Source organism: Prionailurus viverrinus, chromosome C2 (genome assembly GCF_022837055.1).
Source record: "Prionailurus viverrinus isolate Anna chromosome C2, UM_Priviv_1.0, whole genome shotgun sequence".
Taxonomy (NCBI): domain Eukaryota; kingdom Metazoa; phylum Chordata; class Mammalia; order Carnivora; family Felidae; genus Prionailurus; species Prionailurus viverrinus.
Genome location: NC_062569.1, coordinates 69,763,606 through 69,779,922, shown reverse-complemented (window position 1 = coordinate 69,779,922; position 16,317 = coordinate 69,763,606). Strand labels below are relative to the sequence as shown.

The 16,317-nt window shown below is 38.8% G+C and overlaps 1 protein-coding gene across 9 annotated transcripts in view; it reads left to right on the top strand.

Moving 5' to 3' along the window:
• TBL1XR1 (TBL1X/Y related 1) overlaps positions 1–16,317 on the top strand; it is a 179,177-nt gene that overhangs the window by 10,290 nt on the left and 152,570 nt on the right. For 2 of the 9 annotated variants that reach the window (XM_047874447.1, XM_047874448.1), the window contains exon 1: positions 3,463–3,599. The exons of 6 other annotated variants lie outside the window; for them this stretch is intronic. The gene's annotated coding sequence lies outside the window, so the exon portion shown is untranslated. Of the gene's footprint in view, positions 1–3,462; positions 3,600–16,317 lie in introns of those variants that run through there. One more of the 9 variants, XM_047874443.1, reaches the window with a different exon arrangement.

Below are 16,317 nucleotides of genomic sequence, written 5' to 3'. Positions count from 1 at the left end.
GTTTTGTCCCCGTCCCTGTTTTTATATTATTTTTGTTTCCCTTCCTTTATGTTCATCTGTTTTGTCTCTCAAAGTCCTCATATGAGTGAAGTCATATTATTTTTGTCTTTGACTAATTTCACTTAGCGTAATACCCTCCAGTTCCATCCATGTAGTTGCAAATGGCAAGATTTCATTCTTTTTGATTGCCAAGTAATGCTCCATTTTGTGTGTGTGTATGTGTGTGTGTGTGTGTGTGTGTGTGTGTGTGTATACACACCACATCTTCTTTATCCATTCATCCATCGGTGGACATTTGGGCTCTTTCCATACTTTGGCTATTGTGGATAGTGCTGCTATAAACATGGGGGTGCAGGTGTCCCTTCGAAACAGCGCACCTGTATCCCGTGGATAAATGCCTAGTAGTGCAACTGCTGGGTTGTAGGGTAGTTCTATTTTTAGTTTTTTGAGGAACCTCCATACTGTTTTCCAGAGTGACTGCACCAGCTTGCATTCCCATGTTGCTCACTCTAAAATGAGAACTTGGGGGCGCCTGGCTGGCTCAGTCAGAGGAGCATGTGAATCTTGATGTGAGGGTCTTGATGTTGGGTGTAGAGATTGCTTAAATAAAAATAAAACTTAAAAAAATAAAAAGAGAATGTGTACTGTGTGCCTTTGTTATGTATCTAGTACATATATATATTTTGAGTTTATTTATTTGGAGAGAGCACAGTGGGGAAAGGGTAGAGAGAGAGGGAGAGAGAATACCAAGCAGCAGGCTCTGTGCTGTCAGTGCAGAGCCCAATATGGCGCTTGAACTCACAGAATTGTGTGATCATGACCTGAGCTGAAACCAAGAGTTGGATGCTCAACTGATCGAGCCACCCAGGCATCCGTATATGTTGTTTTACAGTAATTTTTAAATATTTTTGGTTACCTCTTGATACTTCGAGAAAAAAAAAGTTACTGCTTTTCTTAAAAAAAAATAGTCTTTTTACTTTCTGGAATGGACTCTCCACTCCTTTGCTGTTCTCTGGGAAATGAAACACTCCTCTCTGGCTCCCCAGTGGATGTTGCTTGTATGGATCAGTTATTTCAAATATGCATGTTGCATGTTATGCAGACTTGGACTTTCACTGAGAAATATATAAGACATAACAGGATATGTATATGTGCAAAAATACTGAAGTTTTGCTTTAATAGCTAGTATAGGCATTTTCTATAATCTTTCATTTAAAAACATGCTTCTATAAATTTATGAATTGAAAATGATTTTATTTACCAAATTTAAAAAATACTGGTTTAAAGTAGTGTAGAATTATAATTCTCTAAGTTTTATGGATTTAGAGTCAGTACTAAAAATTAGAATCAAATTGTCGTTGTGAATGATAGAGCATAGGTAAGTCACATTTATTGGTGCTGATTTCTTTAGGTAGTTTTCTGAGGCTCTATTAGGATTCTGAAGTTCTAATCCCCCAAAGTGTGCATTCAAAGTAAGATACGAAGAATAAAGACATTTGATTGCTAATAAATGTGAATATAAGATTTTTGGGAGGATTAATCTGCCAACATCTCTGGATTAAGAACCCTGACTGCTTTTCATAAAGAATAGTAACAAAATAATAACCATTATAGTAAGATTTTTCTATTTCATTAGAGAAGAAGTTTGTATAGATTGTCTTATAGTGTTTAAAAACTGACATACCACAACATTTTGGCTGAATGAAGTTACACCATCAGATTGAAGGTTAAGCTTCTTTCTGTGACAGTCTTAAGTTGACGTCCTGGCCTGTGACCACTAATCATCTGCTTCTAGCACAGATCTCCCTTTGAGTTACGTGTTGAGTCCTGTCTCACTAGGCAAAAGCCTTCTTTGGGAACAGTTGTGTTTCACCCATCTTTATCCTTAGCATCTGGTAGGTACAATGCTTGACACAGTATTTCAGTGATATTTTAATAAGTATTTGTATTTATAAATGTTTTAAAAATTCATCAGCAGATTTAAAAAGTTACCAAGGGTGGTGCATTTAAAAGATAGTATTTTTACTTTTCTCTGAATGTTGTTGAAACAGGCAAGGTATTTTGAAATGAAAAGAACAGAGAATTACTTTAAATTTTTTTTATTTTCAACGTTTATTTATTTTTGGGACAGAGAGAGACAGAGCATGAACGGGGGAGGGGCAGAGAGAGAGGGAGACACAGAATCGGAAACAGGCTCCAGGCTCTGAGCCATCAGCCCAGAGCCTGACGCGGGGCTCGAACTCACGGACCGCGAGATTGTGACCTGGCTGAAGTCGGACGCCTAACTGACTGCGCCACCCAGGCGCCCCGAGAATTTACTTTAGAAGCTTTTGTGTTTTTTACCCTTTGTCTACTCATCTGTAGGAGAGTATTTTTTGTTTAAGTAGATAACAATCTTTTGTATCCATGGACCCTCTGCTTCTTGAATGTGGGTATGTTTTCTAATTTGGTGCTTCTCTACTTGCTTTGTTGCCTGTTTTTGAGTCCTATACTCATGAATAGCTTACTGTCTTTATTTCATCTAGTCTCGTTTGCCCTTCTTGCATTTTATTCTAGATGACTCATGTATGTTCTGTAGTAGATAATATTGGTTGGTTCATTTGGTCTGACAAATCAATGTAGAGGTGATTTCCTACAAGTGAGAACTGGTAGTAACAGGAAAAGTGACTTTTTTTTTTTTTTTATTGTAACAGCATACTAATGACCTTTGATAAGTATAAGTGCATACAATATAATTTACACAAATGCATCTGTTGTTTTATAGCATACATGGTGGAAACATTCTTATATGCTGTTTACTTTGGCACTATGAAAGATGCTCACTAAATGTCCGTTTTCTTCCCTATTCCCTATCCTGTCGGTTTTTCTTCACACTCAGGGTGAAATCCAAAAGTCCTTCCTTAGCTTGTCAGGAACCCCCCACCACATAATCTGCTCTGTGACCACCTCACAAACCTTCTCCTGTTTCACATTGCCCGTCTTCCCCTCGTTCACTGTGCCCAGACATACCAGCTCCATTCTCACTGAACAAGCTTGTTCCTGTCTCAGTGCCTTAAGTGCTTTGCTCTCTGCCTCAGGCTTTGCCCTGAGATTGTCATATGGCTAATTTTTTTATGTCATTCAGATTTCACTTCCAGTGCCACCACCTGAGAGGTCACACTGAAATAGCTGCTCACTCCTTAGCCTTTTCCAGTTGCAGGACCCTCGTATTTTCCTCATAACATTTAGTCTCTCTGAAATAGCTTTGATCATTGTTTCTTTTTGTTTGTTTTATTCACCTCTGGAATTTACACTCCATGAGAACAGGGATGGGTTCTGTCTTGTCACTCCAGGACAAAACAGGACTGGTAGGTGTTCAGTAAATATTTGAGTGAATTGTTTGCTCAGAAATGCTTTTGTAACCAGCTGATAGCTTTAACTTGTTTCCTCCTTACAGTAGAATACTGGAAATAATTCATTAAAAATCAGCATTTAGGGGAGGGTCAAAAGAGGCTTATTGCATTTACTGTTTGGAATCCCAGGGACGTATATGTGAGTGCTGTATGCTTTTCTTGGAGGAACTACTACAGATGGTATTTGAATCAATCTGGAAAAAACAGGTAAATGGATAATTGATGAGCAAATTTGAATATGTGCTTCTGTTACCATAAAATGTTAGATTTTAAGAAGTTAACACTTTCGTTTTAAGTTAAAATACATATTTCATTCAAGTTATGTGATGAGAGCTAGATATTCCTATTTATGTTTTTTACAGGTTAAAGAGATTCTGTAATTTGCTTTTAATTCTATTTACCTGTGCTATTCTGTTGCGATTAATCTAGGCTAACTTCACCAAGTTGGTATATGAATTAGAACTCATAGGTATACAATAGATAGTTCAAGTTAGCTTAAGCCAAAGAGAGGGATTCCTTGGCAATAGAATCCCAAAATGGATTGAACTGTGGGAAGAGCATGGGGTCTGCAAGGCTTTAGGCACAGCAAGAACTAGAGCCATTTGAATATCAACAGAAATCTCTGTTGACAGAAAGAATATATGTGTGTGTGTGTGTGTGTGTGTGTGTGTGTGTGTGTGTGTGTGTGTGTTCTGGTAGGTTAGTTTCATTCTTTGAGAAGATTAACTTTCTTCACATGGTGGAAAATTTAACTTGTCAGTGCCAGAGTTTTTATCCGTTGTTTTCCCCTGCTGTAGAGGAGGGACTACCTATTTATCTCATCAGGAAAGATCTTGAAGTAGTGATGAGCTTGGTTTGGGAAGGTGCCCATCATGGCCAGAGGCCATTTAGAAACTATGGCTGCCACTTTCCAGTAGAGCAGTGGGAATGACATTTGAGTACCAGGGAGCCGCTGGACAGGCAGCCTCTCTTCCCCTCCCCCCCACACCAAAATGTGCATCCATTTATAGTTGGGAAGGTTGTGCATTTAATCCGTGATGGACTGTCCCCATAAAATTCTCTTTCAACCAGAACTGGCATATATTTTGTTGTTCTCAATGTTTTAAATATGTGTTGTTTTTTAAAATGAAAAGTTGGGATTCCTCATGTGGTAGTATTTATAATTTTATGTACGCTGTCTATAACTAATATGGGTATTCAAATGAATTTATCTTCTCAAAACGAGTTACATACTAAAAAAAAATTGATGTTATTTATTTTGGTTTTGTTTTTCACATTATTTCTGCTAATTTTACAGGTAACGGAAGCCTAAATTTGAGGGCAAGCATTAGAAAATTATCAACGGGTTAATTATATATATTTAGGGGATATTTTAAACCTTGAAGAAGATAACTACCCTTGTTTGTCCTAACCAGATATTCAAATTTAGCATATAGCAAAATTAATGAGTTGTATATTCTGAAGTTATTTTGAGCAATACTTCATCAGTTCACTTAAAATAAAAATCGTTAGCCTTGTAAACAAAGCTTTTTTGTGACCTAATAGAAATTAATTTTTGTGGACTTCAGTTGCTTCATCTTGAGAACATTGAACTGGGTCTCTGAAGTCTCTTCTGCATCTAATATTCTTTGATCCTATGATTGCACATATAATTTAAAAATTAAGTTAGGGGACTGGGTGGCTCAATCGGTTAAGCCTCCGACGTTGGCTCAGATCGTGATTTCCTGGTTTGTGAGTTCGAGCCCTGCGTTAGGTTCTCTGCTGTCAGCGCAGAGCCTGCTTCTGATCTTCTGCCTCCTTCTCTCTGTCCCTCCCCTGCTCGTGTGTCCAGTTCTCTCTCTCTCACTGAAAAACAAACGTTCAAAAATAAAAATTAAGTTAGTGTTCAGTCAAATGGGAAATGTACAGTGCTGATTTTTTCAGGTTAGTTATTACCTGAATTGGATTTTTCTTTTTTTTTTTTTCAACGTTTATTTATTTTTGGGACAGAGAGAGACAGAGCATGAATGGGGGAGGGGCAGAGAGAGAGGAGACACAGAATCGGAAACAGGCTCCAGGCTCTGAGCCATCAGCCCAGAGCCGGACGCGGGGCTCGAACTCCCGGACCGCGAGATCGTGACCTGGCTGAAGTCGGACGCTTAACCGACTGCGCCACCCAGGCGCCCCTGAATTGGATTTTTCTAATAACATTTACATTTCTCTGATGTCTTCTCAGTTTTGAACAGATTATTCTCAGAGAAAATATTTTTTAGATATCTGAAGAAAAAACGTCTGTTTTTATCCATTAATCAGAGTTCAGGTGCATTTGTTACATCCCATTTCACTGTAGTGAAAACTAAAAGGAATAGCAACAAACATGTTTACGACAGTTTTTTTCTTTAATGCCCTTATTTTAATTGTATGATTTCTGAATGTTCCAGTCAGTAAATTTTTTAGCAATTTAGGTTTTATCTTTGTGTGCTGTACATTTTTGAAATTGTACTAAAGATACACGTCTCTGAAGTACAATGAGAAAATGCTATATTTTGAGTAATTTTTTTAACTACTGAAATACATTTCAAGTGTCGCCCATATTAACTACTAATTGAGAAGCTGTGTATGTTAAAAAAAATTTACAGCGAGGGGCACCTGGGTGGCTTAGTCGGTTAAATGTCTGGGCTTCAGCTCAGGTCATGATCTCACGGTTTGTGAGTTTGAGCCCTGTGTTGGGCTCTGTGCTGACAGCTCAGAGCCTGGAGCCTACTTCTGATTCTGTCTCCCTATATGCTCCTCCCCTGTTCACGCTCTGTCTGTCTGTCTCCCTCTCTCTCTCTCTCTTTCTCAAAAATAAATAAACATTAAAAAAATTTTTAAAAAATTTACAGCAAAAAACAGATATGTGAGTGGTATGACAGGGGGGCATTAAAGATGCCAACAAGTTGTTTTTTTTCTGGAAAAGTTTTGTTTATGTGTAGCATATGGTTTGTAACTCGTAGAGTGGTGAGAACAAACAGGAAAGGCAAGCAGGGGTCGTATCATTAAGTGACATGTTTGCTGTGTTAAGGGGTTTGGACATTTCTTCTGTGACAGGAAACTTGTGAAGGACTTTAAGGAGAACAGCAGAATTATGTTTCAGCCTCAGATGATGTAGAGCATGAAGGGTGAGATGATGGTTTGAGAGGGAAAGGGGCTGAGCTCTGGTTGGGAGAAAGTTGACCTGCTAGTATGATGGGTGAGAATGACACCACATAATTCCGAGAGTATTGAAAACTGGACTGCATTTGTGAATTCTGAAAGGAAGCATTTGGAAATTCAGGAGAGAGTAAAAAGAGCTAAGCATCCAAATTTTTTTCTCTCTGGCTTGCTCCTCCTCTTGTGGAGAACTGGGGTATGAAGAACGGGGGTCTGTGGAGATGGGGAATTAATTTGACAATCCAAATAGCTAATGGACAAAAGCTTGAGGGCAACACAAGGAGGGGGAAATTGCTGCATGGGAATGGGAAATCCCCTTGTCATGATATCTTAACCAAATGGTAATTAAATTAGATGCTTATTTGAGAATAGTCACAAGAAAAATGGATTGTTATAGTGTAACTAGTTTATTGGGTGTAATTTTTATGGAGTTTTAGGTTAATCACTTTATTTCATAATCACTTGATATATAAAAACTTTCCTAAGGATTTTATGTTAATATAAAAGTCATAAGAATCTTGGTTTGGTAACTTTAGAAAGCTGATCTAAAGTACTGTTTAGTTAAAATTACATAAATAGTTTTTCAAAAAATTAGCTATTTTAAAATAATTTTAGATTTATGGAAGAGTTGCAAAGATAGTACAAAATTGCTGTGTGTACCCTTCACTCCTAAAATCTTACATAATAAGATTACATATGGTACATTTATTAGCAAATTTAAGAAATTAACATTGGTATAATATTAAACTAAACTACAAACTTTATTTGGATATTCCCAACTTTTCCCATTAATGTTTTTTCTCTTCAGTATCCAATCCAGGATCCCATATTGCATTTAGTTGTTTCATTAATCTCCTCTGATCTATGACAGTTCATCAATCTTTCTTGTTTTTCATGACCTTGAAGAATACTGGTTTGTATATTTTTAATGATGGACTGAAGTTATGGATACTTGCAGAATAATGCCGCACAGGTGATGTAGGTCCCTGTCTCATAGCATCCAAGGGTACATACCAATATTTACATACAATAATACTGTCAATTAGTACTGGTGGTGTTAATCTTCATCCCTTATTTAAGTCGTGTCTGGTAGATTCCTTTACTATGAAATTACTTTTTCCATTTTCCATATTCTTTTCATTAGAAGTGAGTCAATAATTTCAACCCTCATTCAAGGGAGGGACATTAAGTTCCATCTCCTAGATGGAAATGTATCCGAGAGTTTGTGGACATATGTTAAAGTTACTACAGTAATAAGAAATTTTGGGGAGGGATGTCTGGGTGGCTCAGTCAGTTAAGCATTTGACCCTTGATTTCAACTCTGGTCATGATCTCACTGCTCAGCCCCCTAAGGATTCTCTCTGTTTCTCTCTCTCTGCCCCTCTCCCTGGGTGTGTGTGTGTGTGTGTGTGTGTGTGTGTGTACGCATTTGCACGTGTTCTTATGCGCACTCTCAAATAAATAAACTTTTTAAAAAATCGTAAAAAAATACTTCGGGGAGATACTCTGAGGCTGTGTAGGTTTCACTCAGTAATTTTAGCATTCATTAGTGGGATCTTGTTTGCAGTAGTGATCACTGTGGTGGTGGTCTAATGGGGATTTTCTAGTTCCTTCATGTCTTCTACATGTATTAATTGAACTTTTTTCCATGCAGATTTGTTTCTTTCCTTCATTTAATTTTTCAATTATTTGTGTTAATTGTGGACTTGTGGATTTTTATTTTGTTCTTGCTCAGGGTGTTCCACCATTGGCCACTGGGAGCTCATTCAGGCTCTTGTGTCCTTCTGACATGACCCATCCTGTGTATTTGTAATCATGTTCTTTCTGATACACAGAATGCTCCAGACTCCTCTTGCACGTTCCCTCTCCTAGCCTTGGCATAAGCCACTTCTCCAAGAAGCCCTGGCTTCCTGTTATTAAAATCACAACAACATTTTTTTCTAGTATGGAAAGTAACGTCTTAAAAAATTTTTTTTAATGTTTATTTGTGAGAGAGAGCGAGAGAGAGAGCGTGAGCGGGAGAAGAGCAGAGAGACAGGGAAACACAGACTCTGAATAGGCTTCAGGCTCTGAGCTGTCACCACAGAGCCTGACGTGGTGCTTGAACTCACAAACTGTGAGATCATGACTTGAGCTGAAGTCAGATGCTTAACCGACTGGGTCACCCAGGCGCCCTGGTAGTAATGTCTTCGTATTTTACAAAGTATCCATATTGGCTTGTGGTTCTGCAACAAAAATTTCTTAAGGATTCTGAACCCCATGTATTCATTTAGCAAACTTTTAAAGGTGTGTATGTGTCAGCATTCTTAAACACATAAGAAGAACTTTTGATACCAAGGAGTCTCGATACATATAAGAAAGACAGATTTCTCCTCACTCCCAACATACTTTATTGAGTGCTTATTATATGCCAAGTACTGTGCACAGGTCAACAGGGAATAATAAGAACTCAATCAAGATTACACAGGTTTTTTTGGGGGCGCCTGGGTGGTGCAGTCGGTTAAGCGTCCGACTTCAGCCAGGTCACGATCTCGTGCTCCGTGAGTTCGAGCCCTGCGTCAGGCTCTGGGCTGATGGCTTGGAGCCTGGAGCCTGTTTCCGATTCTGTGTCTCCCTCTCTCTCTGCCCCTCCCCCGTTCATGCTCTGTCTCTCTCTGTCCCAAAAATAAATAAACGTTGAAAAAAAAATTAAAAAAAAAAAGATTACACAGGTTTTTAAAGGAGCATATGGGAGGGAGTACTTAACCCACTGTTGGGCCAGGTAGAGTATAGAGCGAGTCTTGAAAAATGACTACATCTTAGCTACATAGGGGGTTGAGTGGGGAGGTAGAGGAAAGGTAGGAAGAAGGGAAGCCATTCCATGAAGAGGAATAGCAGTGAAAAGACTACTAGGGTTGATAATTTATGAATTAGATCTATAGGTAAACACCTGACTATGCGGGGTGGTGGTGGAGGGGATGGGAGGAAGTGGTGGCAGGATCAATATCATGAGAGTCTTGTGGGTAAGCTAAGGCTTTGGAGAGTTGAGGGACCTTTTGAAGGAATTTGAGTTGGAAGGTAATGTAATCAAGCCATCCTGACAGCACCTTGGAGGGTATGTTGACTTCCAAGAGGCTATTGCTACGACAGAGTTGAGAAGTGAAAGTCTTAATTAAGAACTGTGACTGTGGTTCTCAGACTTTATGTGGATCACCAGGAGAGCTTATTAACATGTTTTTTTTTTTTTTTTTTTTAATTTATTTTTGGGACAGAGAGAGACAGAGCATGAACGGGGGAGGGGCAGAGAGAGAGGGAGACACAGAATCGGAAACAGGCTCCAGGCTCTGAGCCATCAGCCCAGAGCCCGACGCGGGGCTCGAACTCACGGACCGCGAGATCGTGACCTGGCTGAAGTCGGACGCTTAACCGACTGCGCCACCCAGGCGCCCCCTAACATGTTTTAAGATTGCTCAACTCCACCCCCAGAGCTTCTGATTCATTAGATCTGAGTTGGAGCCTGAGAATTTGCATTCCCAGTAGATTCCTAGGTGATACTGATGCTGATATTGCTGGTTTGGTGACCACACTTGGCATTCACTGGGCTGTCAAAGAGAATGAAGGGAAGTGATAGGGGGAGGGATTTGAGGAGGTGGTCACTGGATACTTACACCTCCTGATCTTTCTGTTCATCGCTCATTCGCAATCTTGATCTTAGTCTCTTACATCTTTTAGAGCTGCTGGCTTTTTTGACTAGTGAGGAAAGGGCCGGGATTAGTTTTTGGAAACATATATGCAAATACAGCTGAAAAATTGTATGCTCACTCCATTACTGGAAATGTGTGTCTTTCTCTGTTGACATCCAGTTACAATAGCTCCTGGTTTTACGGTGGTGCTGGCTAGCGTACGTGCAGTGTGTAGTTTCCAAGATGTGTTAATGTGGGAGAATTGTTCTGTTACAGTTGTTTATTTAGCATATGTGCACGACTCTTTAGGTTTGGCTCTTTAATGATATTTCTTGGAGAAATGTAACCGAAAGGTGAATTTGATTTTTTTTTTTATAACTTAATTTGAACACATCAAAATAGCGTTTTTTTTTTAAAGCATGAATAGTTAAGATTTAGAGATTTAGCTATGTTTTGGTTGTAGAGTGGATGTAATTATTTTTTCTTTAGACTGATGATTATACAAGGTATAACTTTAGATTTAAAGTCTTTAAGGAAATTACTATCCATAGGATTCAGTCCTTACTGATGTTTGAACATACTGAAGTGGTAAATCTCCATTTTTTTCTCTATCAACTAATGATCAGTATTATCCAAGAAAATAATAAAGTGTAAATATCATCACTGCATTAACAACTGAAGTTTTCATTTTTTTAAAGGACATATATAATGTATACATATGTAAACATGCATTTGACTTTCAGGGATTCAAGAATACCAAAATTAATAAGGGAAAGTAAATTGTCAGGGGACAGAATGATTAAAAGCTAATTGCTTAATTTAAGATGAGTAACTGGTTATGGGGATAGTTGGGTATGTTTTTCGAGGTTTATGTCTTACACGTATATGTCTTTTTCAGGCTTGGACAAAGTGCTGAATATTTACTGTTCAGTTGTAATCACTTCAATTCAGACTATTGATACTTTTTAGAAGTTTTTTTTTTTAAATTTTTTAATGTTTATTATTTTTGAGAGAGAGAGAGCGCTCAAGTGGAGGAGGGGCAGAGAGGGGGAGACACAGAATCTGAAGCAGGCTCCAGGCTCTGAGCTGTCTCGGGACTCGAACACATGAGCAGTGAGATCGTGACCTGAGCTGAAGCTAGACGCTTAACCGACTGCGCCACCCACGCTCCCCAGACTGTTGATAGTTTTTAAGGATTAAAAATATAACAACAAAATAACTTGAATCCAAATTTAGGTACTTTTTTGGGAGAATCTATGATCATTATACATTTTGCACTTTTATACAAGTATGTCTTTGTGTGTATAACAAGTGATTGATACATGGGAAGTGAAGCTGATAACTGCTTCAAAGATGATTTGACTAGGTAATACATTCACATTGTTAAAAAAAAGTCAAAAGTATTTTTTCTCCTTTTGTTCCCCCAGTCCCCCAAACTATTCAGTTACTTTCCTGGAGTCAATCAGTGTTACTAGTTTCCTCTGTGTCTTTCCAGAGAAATACTGTATGATATGTAGAAAGCCAGTAAGTATTTACTTCATACCCTCTTCTCAATATTGTTTTAAACACAAATGGTAGGATACCAGTCACTCTGTTCTTCCTTTTTTTTTTCTTTTTTCTTACTAGTTACTGTGTATTTTAAGTCAACACATAAAGAGCCTTCCTCCCCCCCGACCCCTGCTTGTTTTAAAATGGTGGCAAGGTATTTTATTGTATGGATATACCATAATTTTTTAAAATCTTTTTTTTAATGTTTATTTAATTTTGAGGAAGAGAGACAAGAGTGTGAGTGGGGGAGGGGCAGAGAGAGAGGGAGACACAGAATCTGAAGCAGGTTCCAGGCTCTGAGCTGTCAGCACAGAGCCCGATGTGGGGCTTGAACTTAGGAACTCAGATCATGACCTGAGCTGAAGTTGGATGCTCAACTGACTGAGCCACCCAGGCGCCCCTGTATGGATATACCATAATTGAGCTGGTTCTCCTAGTTGATGGATATTCAGGTTCTTAAGACTGTTGCTGTTACAAACAGTGTTGCAGTGAGTCACCTTGGTACATTTATCATTGTGTATGCATGCAAGGATATCTGATGATAAATCACAAGAAGTGGAACTGCTGGATCAAAGGATGTGTATGTTTGCACGTAGGATAACTACTGCCAGACGGACTTCACAGAGGCTGTCCCAGTTTATACTCCTGCTCCCAGCTCGAGTCTCTTTGCCCACACTCTTGCCAACATAGTGTTGCCAAATGTTTTGATCTTCCCTAATCTGATAGTAAAGATGATATTTTAGCATCTTTCTAAAATTATTTTTTAAGTAAACTCCGTGCCTGACTTGGGGCTTAGAACTTAACAACCCTGGGGTTAGGAGTTGCATGCTGAGCCAGCATGCTCAGCCAGCTCACTGACTGAGCCAGCCAGGCGCCCCTGGTTTTCTATTTTGAGTGAGGTTGAGCATCTTTTATATATTTGAGTCATTTCTTCTATTGAACTATTTTTTGGATTCTTCTACCATTTTTTATTGTGGCATAAGTTACATAAGGTAAAGTACATACATTTTAAATGTATAACTCTGTAAACTTTCTTTTAGTTGAAGTATAATTTACTCTCAATAGAAAGATTTTAAGTGTACAGTTTTGGTGAATTTTGACAGCTTTGTATGACGATATAATTCATCCCAGTCAAAATTTAGAGCATTTCCATCACCCAGAAAGAAGTTCCTTCGGGCCCCCCCCTCCATTCAATTTTCCTTTCTCCCCACTTCAGGTAATCACTTTTCTGATTTCTCTTACCATAAATTGGTCATGTCCATGAATTTGTATTGGAGTATACATACACACATGTACCTACCATGAAGATCAAGATACAGAACATTTCCTGCCATCTGGCAGACACCTTTGTACTCTTCTTCCAGTCTCTCTCCCACCAAAAGGAACCAATCTGCTGACCTGTATTCACCATATAGAGTTTCATAAAGCTGTGAGCCATCATCTCTGTGGTGTCAAGCAGTAGCCCACCCCCCAATTGCTATCTGTATGGATATAACACTGTTATTTTTTTGTGGTGTGTGTGGGTGGAAGGACAGACATTTGGGTTTTTCACCTTTGAGCTGTTTTGAATAAAACTTCAGTTAATATTCCTGTGTATGTGTTTTGGAAGATTTGAGTACCTGCTTCTTTTTGGTATATTAGAAATGGAATCGATAGGATATAGGGTATAGGTACATGTCAAACTTTAGTAGATACTGAAAATCAGTTCCCCAAAGTGATTGTATGAATCTGTACTTCACTAGCAGTGTTTGAGACTTGCAGTTGCTCTGTATCTTTGCTATCACTTCGTATCTGTCCTTTTAGTTTTAGGCATTCTGGCAGGAGTGTAGTGGTATGTCATTGTGGTTATAATTTGAATTTTCTTGGTGACTAAATGAAGTTGAGTGCCTTTTCATGAGTTTACTGTTGATACATATTCTTTAACTGGGTGATGGATCTTAGCATGATCTGTAGGAGCTTTTTTTTAAATGTTTATTTTGAGAGAGAGAGAGAGAGCCCTCGTGCACATATGAGAACAGGTAAGGACATTGCAGGGGATGGAGAGAGAGAATCTCAAGCAGGCTCTGCACCAGCAGCGTGGAGCCTGATGCAGGGCTTGAACTCAGGAACCGTGAGACCATGTCCTTAGCTGAAACCAAGATGCTGAACTGACTGGGTCACCGAGGTGTCCCAGGAACTTTTTTGTTTTTAAATATATTTTGATAACACCTATTGTGATAAGAGTTTGCAGTTTTGTTTTTTTAAGGTTTTAAGTAATCCCTATACGCAATGCAGGGCTCAAATCTGTAACCCCAAGATCAGGAGTTGCCTGCTCTACTGACTGAGCCAGCCAGGTGCCCTCCGGATGTTTATTGATTTGCTATATGTCTTTTGATGTCCTGGCAAAAATTCAAATAAACCGACTTTATTATTTTTTATGTTTGTTTATTTTGAGAAAGAGAGAGAGAGAGAGCACGTGCATGCATCTGCAGGGGAGGGGCAGAAAAAGAGAGCAAGGGAGAGAGAAAATCCCAGGCAGGTTCTGAGGTGTCAGTGCAGAGCCCGATGTGGTGCTCAGTCTCATGAACTGAGATCATAACTTGAGCTGAAATCAAGATGCAGACACTTAACTGACGGTGCCACCCAGGTTCCTCTACATAAGCATACTTGAAAGGAAAATTTTTGATCAAAATTTTTGTTGTTTCCAAATTGTTTTCGAGTTTTGTGGTGTACTTTGAAAGGTCTTGCTTGTTCATTCTGAGGTTACCATATTTCAGTGAATCTGATGTGCCACCAAATGTAAGATATTCTGTTACTTTGTGTACTCCCACAAAATAGGAAAAATATTGTGAAACTGACACGAGTTTTTTTTTTTTTTACCACTTAGAATCTTTATCTTAAACTTACAGCTTTAGTTTTTTCTAATATATACTATACTTCCAGATAAATGAGTAGGGAAATATAGATGAAATAAATCAAGTATTTCCCCTAAGTTTCCACATTTCGAATAGGACTCCTGGGTCACTTTTTGACTTCTTAGTGTGTTTTTCTATTGTCTTCTTTGCCTGAAGAATGTTAGTGGGGAACATTTTTTTTTAAGCTTTTATTTAAATTCCAGTTCGTTAATGTACAGTGTAATATTAGTTTTAGGTGTGCGATATAGTGAGTGATTTAACACATCCAAGTGGCACCTGGCACCGGTGCTCATCACAGCAAGTGCCCTTCCTTAGTATATGTGCTGCCGAAGCGAGCACGCAAGTGCCCTTCCTTAATCCCCATCACCTGTTTTATGCATCTCCCCACCCACCTCCTTTTGGTCACCATCAGTTTGTTCTCTGTAGTTAAGAGTCTGTTTCTTGGTTTGCCTTTCTCTCTCATTTTTCTTTATTTCTTTGCTCATTTGTTCTGTTTCTTAAACTCTGCATATGAGTGAAATCGTATGGTATTTGTCTTTCTCTGATTCATTTCGCTTAGCATAGTACTCTAGCTCCATCCATGTCATTGCAAGATTTCATTCTTTCTTTATGGCTAATCTGAATAATACTCCATGGTGTGTGTGTGTGTGTGTGTGTGTGTGTGTGTGTACACCTACACACCATATCTTCACCATATCAATCCATATCACACCATATCAATCACTGGACACTTGGGCTATTTCCATAATTTGGCTATTGTAAATGATTCTGCTATAAACATCGGGTGCATGTATCCCTTTGGATTAGTATTTTTGTATTATTTGGGTAAATACCCTGTAGTGTGATTGCTGATCATAGGGTAGTTCTATTTTTAACTTTTTTAGGAACCTCCATACTGTTTTTCTCACTGGCTGTACCAATTTGCTTTTGGTGGGGAACATTTCTTAAAAGAATCCAGAGAAGAACTAAAAGCCATTGGTGCTATGCTCTTAAGCTGACTTTGCAATTAGGTTGACCAGCTTTTTTTTTTTTTTTTTCTTTATAGCTTAGAGTTTAAAAGAGTGACCTTATTGTTTCAAGGTTTTTCTAAGTTGCTGGATTTGGTATATAAGGTTTAAAAGAGTGGCTGACTATTGTTTCAGGGCTTTTCTCCCAAGTGGCTGACTGCCAGTCTACAAATATTGATGCTGGTTGCATACATACAAGCTCGGACAGATCCGCCATGATGCTAGCTGGCCAACACTAATGATAAGACAAATCCTGGTTTTACACTGTGTGTCTTCGATCTAATGAATACAGTATGAAATCAAAGAAATGCATTTTTTTCTAGGTTGATCTGTTTGCATTTTTCCCCTAATTTAAATAAATCAGCATATTTTCCCTGTTAAATAACTGTAGTGTGTGTGTGTGTGTGTGTGTGTGTGTGTGTGTGTCTGTCTGTCTGTCTACATGTATGTGTAAAATTTAGTTCCCAGAGAGGGGAACATAGAGGCGCCTGGGTGGCTCAGTTGGTTAAGCATTGGACTCTTGGTTTGGCTCAGGTTATGATCTCATGGTTCTTGAGTTCCAGCCCCACATTCAGGCTCTGGGCTGATTATGTGGAGCCTGCTTGGGATTTTCTCTCTCTCTTTCCCCCTCTCCCCCTCTCCC